Source organism: Heterodontus francisci, chromosome 35, assembly GCF_036365525.1.
Source record: "Heterodontus francisci isolate sHetFra1 chromosome 35, sHetFra1.hap1, whole genome shotgun sequence".
Classification (NCBI taxonomy): Eukaryota; Metazoa; Chordata; class Chondrichthyes; order Heterodontiformes; family Heterodontidae; genus Heterodontus; species Heterodontus francisci.
The window spans coordinates 23,256,689-23,262,997 of NC_090405.1; the positions used below are offsets into that span (position 1 = coordinate 23,256,689).

The window sequence follows — 6,309 nt, forward strand, 5'->3', positions numbered from 1 at the left end:
ATGGATTTTAATAAGGACCCACATGGCAGACTGGTCAGTAAAATGAAAGCCCATGGAATACAGGGGAATGTGGCAGGTTGGATCCAAAATTGACTCAGTGACAGGAAACAAAGGATAGTTATCGACGGATGTTTTTGCGAATGGAAAGCAGTTTTCAGTGGCATTCCACAGGGCTCAGTGTTGGGTCCCTTGCTGTTTGTGGTATATATTAATGATTTGGAATTAAATGTGGGAGGTATGATTGGGAAATTTGCTGATGACACAAAAATTGGCCGTGTAATTGATAGTGAGGAGGATAGCTGTAGACTTCAGAATGATATGAATGGATTGGTTGAATGGGCGGAAAAGTGGCAAATGGAATTCAATCTGGAGAAGTGTGAGGTAATGCATTTGGGGAGGGCAAACAAAGCAAGGGAATACACAATAAACGGGAAGATATTGAGAGGGGTAGAAGAAGTGAGAGACTTTGGAGTGCATGTCCACAGGTCCCTGAAAGTGGCAGGACAGGTAGCTAGAGTGGTGAAGAAGGCATATGGAATGCTTTCCTTTATTGGCCAAGGTATAGAATAGAAAAGCAGGGATGTCGTGCTAGAACTGCATAAAACGGCGGTTCGGCCACAGCTGGAGTATTGCGTACAGTTCTGGTCACCACATTATAGAAAGGACATAATTGCTCTGGAGAGAGTACAGAGGGGATTTACAAGAACGTTGCCAGGGCTTGAAAGTTGCAGCTATGAGCAAATATTGGAGCAACTCGGGTTGTTTTCCTTAGAACAGAGGAGTCTGAGGGGTGACTTGAATGAGGTGTACAAAATTATGAGGTGCCTAGACAGAGTGGACAGTAAGGACCTGTTTCCCCTGGTGTGGAGGTCAGTTACCAGGGGGCACAGATTTAAGGTGATTGGTAGAAGGATTAGAGGGGACATGAGGGGAAACGTTTTTACCCAGAGGGTGGTGGGTGTCTGGAATTCGCTGCCAGGAATGGTGGTGGAGGCAGAAACCCTCAACTCATTTAAAAATACCTGGACATGCACCTGAAGTGCTGTAACCTGCAAGTCTACGGATCAGGTGCTGGAAGGTGGGAATAGATTGGGTGGCTAGTTTTTTCGGCCAGAGCAAACGCGATGGGCTGAATGGGCTCCTTCTGTGCCCTAATTTTTCTATGATTCTATGGAAATTGCCAGCACTGACACAGATCATTTCATTAGTACATTGATATTGGACTGACTATAAGGAGAAGCTAGTTAAACACATAATGGTGAAAGGAATGGAAGATAGCATTGGTTGTTCCAAATGAAGAGGGATAGACAGAGGTGTGGGTACAGCAGACTTCAGACAGTAATCAGCCCTTTCAGATACTGTGGGTGGCTCTGAAAAGAGCCTTTGAGTATTTGAAAAAATTCTGGCAGATTGACTTGGTTTTGGTGCCCGGAGCGCTGGTTTCCTTGGGCAGCAACACGGCCTGGATATTAGGCAGCACCCTACCCTGAACAATGGTCACACCTCCCAGCAGCTTGTTGAGCTCCTCATCATTGAGGACGGCCAGCTGTAGGTGTCTGGGGATGATGCAGGTCTTCTTGTTGTCCCGGGCTGCGTTACCGCCCAGCTCGAGGATTTCAGCGGTCAGATACTCGAGAACAGCAGCCAGATAGACCTGGGCTCTGGCACCCACACGCTCAGCATAGTTACCCTTTCTCAGGAGCCTGTGAACACGGCCCACCGGGAACTGCAGTCCAGCCCGGGAGGAGCGAGACTTGGCCTTGGACCGAGCTTTCCCGTTGGTCTTTCCTCTTCCAGACATTTCCACAATCTCACAAATACTTTCACAATGAATAGATAATTTCGTCAGCATTAAACATACACATGGGGTGGTCAGGATGGTCGAGCAGTCTGAGACGGTTCATTCAGATCACAATTCTCTCTGCAGGGGTGGGTTCAAATTCCCCTTCTGATAAGTTGTGTTTTGTCATGACTAGAGGTATTTGGGAGTAGCGATGAAGAACAAACAGAGATCATGAAAGAATATTGACAAGCAAAATCAAAACAAATCCAAAGATGTTTCATCAATACATTGCAGTCAGAGGCAACTGAGGAAAGAGTAGGGCCCATCAAAGACCTAAAAATGTAACCTATGTGTCAGTGTGGAAGATGTTGGTATGTTTATTAATGAATATTTTACTGTCTTCGCAAATGAGGGGGTGATGCAGATATTGTAATTAAGGAGAAGGAGTGTGAAGTATTGGACATGATAAACTGAGGGAGAGAAGAAGTATAAATGGGATTAGCATCCTTGAAAGTGGATAAATCATCAGGGCAGGATGAAATGTACCCCAGGCTGTTAAAAGAAGTCAGGGAGGAAATAGTGGAAGGTCTGACCATCAGTTTCCAATCCCTCACTGGATACGGGTGTGATGTCAGAGGATTGGAGGTCTCGTAACACTGCAATAAAAGCAAAATTCTGCAGATGCTGCAAATCTATAATAAAAACTAGTTGCATTGGAAATACACAGCAGATCTGGCAGCAACTGTGGAGAGAGAAGCAAAGTTAACGTTTCTGTTCTGATGAAAGGTCACTGACCTGAAATGTTAACTTTGTTTCTCTTTCCACAGATGCTGCCAGACCTGCTGTGTATGTCCAGCACTTTTTGTTTTTATTGCTAACATTGCACCATTGTTGAAAAAGGAAGCGAGTGATCGACCGAATAATTAAAGGCCAGTCAGCCTAACCTCAATAGTGGGCGAATTATTGGAATTAATTCTGAGAGACAGGATAAACTGTCACTTAGAAAGGCACAGATTAATCAAGTATCATCAGCATGGATTTGTTCAGGGAAGCTCCTGTCTGACTATCTTGATTGAATGTTTTTGAAGAAGTAACAATGAGGATTGATGAGGATAGTGCAGTTGATCTGATCTACATGGATTTTAGCAAGACTTTTGACAAGGTCCCACATGGCAAACTGGTTAAAAAAAATAAAAGCACATGGGATCCAGGGGAATGTAGCAAGCTGGACACAAAATTGGTTCAGTGGTAGGAAACAAAAAGGAATTGGTTACAGGTGTTTTTGCAACTGGAGGACTGTTTCCAGTGGTGTTCCACAGGGCTCAGAACTAGGTCGCCTGCTTTTTGTGGCATATCTTAATGATATGGACATGAATGTAGAGGGCACAATCAAGATATTTGCAGATGACACAGAAATTGTCCGTGTTGTTGATAGGGAGGAGGATAGCTGTACACTGCAGGAAGATATCAATAGACTGGTCAGGTGGGCAGAGAAGTGGTAAATGGAATTCAAATTGGACAAGGGTGAGGTGATGCATTTGGGAGGTCAAAAAAGGCAAAGGAATACACAATTAATGGGAGAACACTGAACGGTGCAGAGGAAGTGAGGGACGTTGGAGTGAATGACCACAGATCCCTGAAGGTAGCAGGACAGGTCAATAAGGTGGTTCAGCAGGTATATGGAATCCTTTCCTTTATTAGCTGAGGTATAGAATATAAGGGTGATCTGGGTATCCATGTCAATAAGTCACTGACAGCTAACATGCAGATGCAGCAAGCAATTAGGAAGGCTAATAGTATGTTAGCCTTTATCACAAGAGGATTTGAGTACAGGAGCAGTGAATTCTTGCTTCAATTGTATAGAACCTTGGTTAGACCGCACTTGGAGTACTGTGTGCAGTTTTGGTCTCCTTACCTTAGGAAGGATATTATTGCCATGGAGGGAGTTCAACGAAGGTTCATCAGACTTGTTCCTGGGATGGTGGGACTGTTCTATGAAGAGAGATTGGGGAAACTGGGGCTGTATTCTCTAGAGTTTTGAAGAATGAGAGGTGATCTCATTGAAACCTACAAAATACTTAAAGGACAGTCAGGGTAGATGCAGCTAAGATGTTTCATCTGGATGGGGAGTCGAGAACCAGGGGCTCAATTTCAAAATAAGGGGGAAGCTCCTTAGGACAGAGATGAGGAGAAATTTCTTTACTCGGAGGGTTGTGAATCTTTGGAATTCTGTACCCCAGATGGCTGTGGAAGCTCAGTTGTTGAGTATGTTTAAAGCAGAGATTGACAGATTTCTAAATACAAATGACATAAGGGAATATGAGGAAAGTGTGGGGAAAAGGGCATTGAAGTGGATGATCAGCCATGATCATATTGAATGGTGGGGCAGGCTCGATGGCCGACTCCTGCTCCTATGTTCCTATGTTCCTAACTCCACATGATCGGCGAGGCACATCTTCAGGCCGACTTGGTGGATGGTGTAAACAGATATCACTGCTTCTGATCTTCACCAGAACAGAGAGTGAGATGTAACATTGATCATCAAACAGACTGTGAGAGAATACAACAGAATAAAACACATGGAGAGACACTGTGGAATAACAAATAGATTTGATTGGAATGTTGAATTCTGATTGGAATGGATAAAACACCAGAAACAACAGATTAAATTGGGATTCTCATCACTATATTGATCTGAGACAGAAAAGCGAAACTGAAGGGAAGAAGGAAGAAAAGAAAGGATGGAACTGCTCACTTTTTTCAGTTTTTTCACTTGCCCCTCAAAGCTGGATAAAAAAAAAGTTGCATATAACAGAGAATTTCACCAAAAAGGGAGATTAAATGCTGCAGAAACCTTGGATCGAAGGATGCCCCAACAGATCACCTGTTTAACTGTCTCCTCACTGGGGGATTTCAATCAGTGAGTAATATTATTCTCTACCTTTTTTTGTTAAATGAACCCAGAACGGTCACTTGGAATTAATATTTGTGTTCCGACTCCTGAATAATAAAATTGTGAGTTTCTCGATATTTTCGGGACACATTTCCTGCTGAAAGAACTAAGAACTCTTTTCTAATTTACACAATACTATATACACACTCATCAAGCCTCCTGAGCTAGCATCCTTGGTGCTGCTCTCTCCTCCCAAACCTCATCTCATGTGACTGTTACATCATCACTTTGACAGTGGGAGTGATTGATCCCAATGTCTTCAGCATTAACCCTTTACATCCTTATACTACACTGTCTGTCCAAAAAAATGGGTGGAGGGAACTTGATTTATCGAAACACCAACAGCTGCCAGTTGAAAATCAACTCAAACCCATCAGCGAGAGAGAGAGAGAGAGAGACTGTCAGAGAACTTCCTGCATCCAGTCCTGACCCTGTCACACTCAGCAGCTGCTCACCCAGACCCCACTCTCATCAACACTGAACATTGTTACCGAGACACTTCAAATACTGTTTATAAAAGGCAGGAAAGGTCAATGTTCACACTGCTGTATTGAAAAGAACAAAGTTTAATATCTCCTCACTGTTTCTCAGTAACCACATGAGACATAGGTTTTCTTATTTGGTTCCTTTGATTTTTCTTGTTCCTGACTGACAAATATTCCAAACCTCAGATAAACCCTCCCACTTGCGTCATGTCCCAGTCTCAGTCACAAGCAACACATAACAACACAAACACTCTGAAACATACAACGCAGTCACACTTTCCTTCAGTGACATTAATGTCGAGCTGTTTTCCAGGTTGAATGCAACTGTGAACAAATTTGTATCAAAGAAGTTGCCTTTGAAATATCAGCACTGAATTTCTGTCCAAGGAGGAACAGCCATTCCAAACTCACATCCTTCACAAAGGCTGTTTTCTCTTGTGACGAAAATTCATCACATAATTTGAATTCTCACTTAAAGTTCAGAAGACACAGATGGAAGTGATTGACAAGGTAACTTATCCATCACAAATGAGAAACAAGGCTCTGCTGGGAATTGAACCCAGGATCTTCTGTTTACAAGACAGGTGCTTTAACCAACTAAGCTACAGAGCCAGATGTTGTTATAATTAAAATCAGAGGAGTGCACTATTTATTCTCATATAATATCAATATCAAAGCAAAATACAGCAGATGCAGGAAATCTCAAATAAAAACAAGAAACGCTGGAAATACTCATCAGGTCTGGCAGCATCTGTGGAGAGAGAAGCAGAGTTAACGTTTCAGGTCAATGACCCTTCTTCAGACCCTTCTATATATTCTCATCCCACTTCTCCACAGGTCACAACATATATTTTAACTTTTCCCACTTCCTGAAACAGTCAATCATATACTCTATTCTTCCCAGAATAGAAGACACTGACCAGGTTTCTTTAATGAACAGCAAAATTATCAGTTTATTACAGAACAAGTTTTAACTAGTCATGAAATAAAGCATAAAGACACAGGTAGAAATTTTAAAAGTTCCCTTTTTACCTTAACCAACATTTAAAGCCCCTTTCTTACCACAGCCCCACACACGCACACACACA

At 42.7% G+C, this 6,309-nt stretch overlaps 1 non-coding gene across 1 annotated transcript; it reads right to left on the bottom strand.

Annotated features, from left to right (window-relative positions):
- Window positions 1-5,759: 5,759 nt before the first annotated feature.
- On the bottom strand, window positions 5,760-5,833 carry trnat-ugu (transfer RNA threonine (anticodon UGU)). The gene has a single exon. It is a non-coding gene; the product is annotated as a tRNA-Thr (tRNA).
- Window positions 5,834-6,309: the final 476 nt, after the last annotated feature.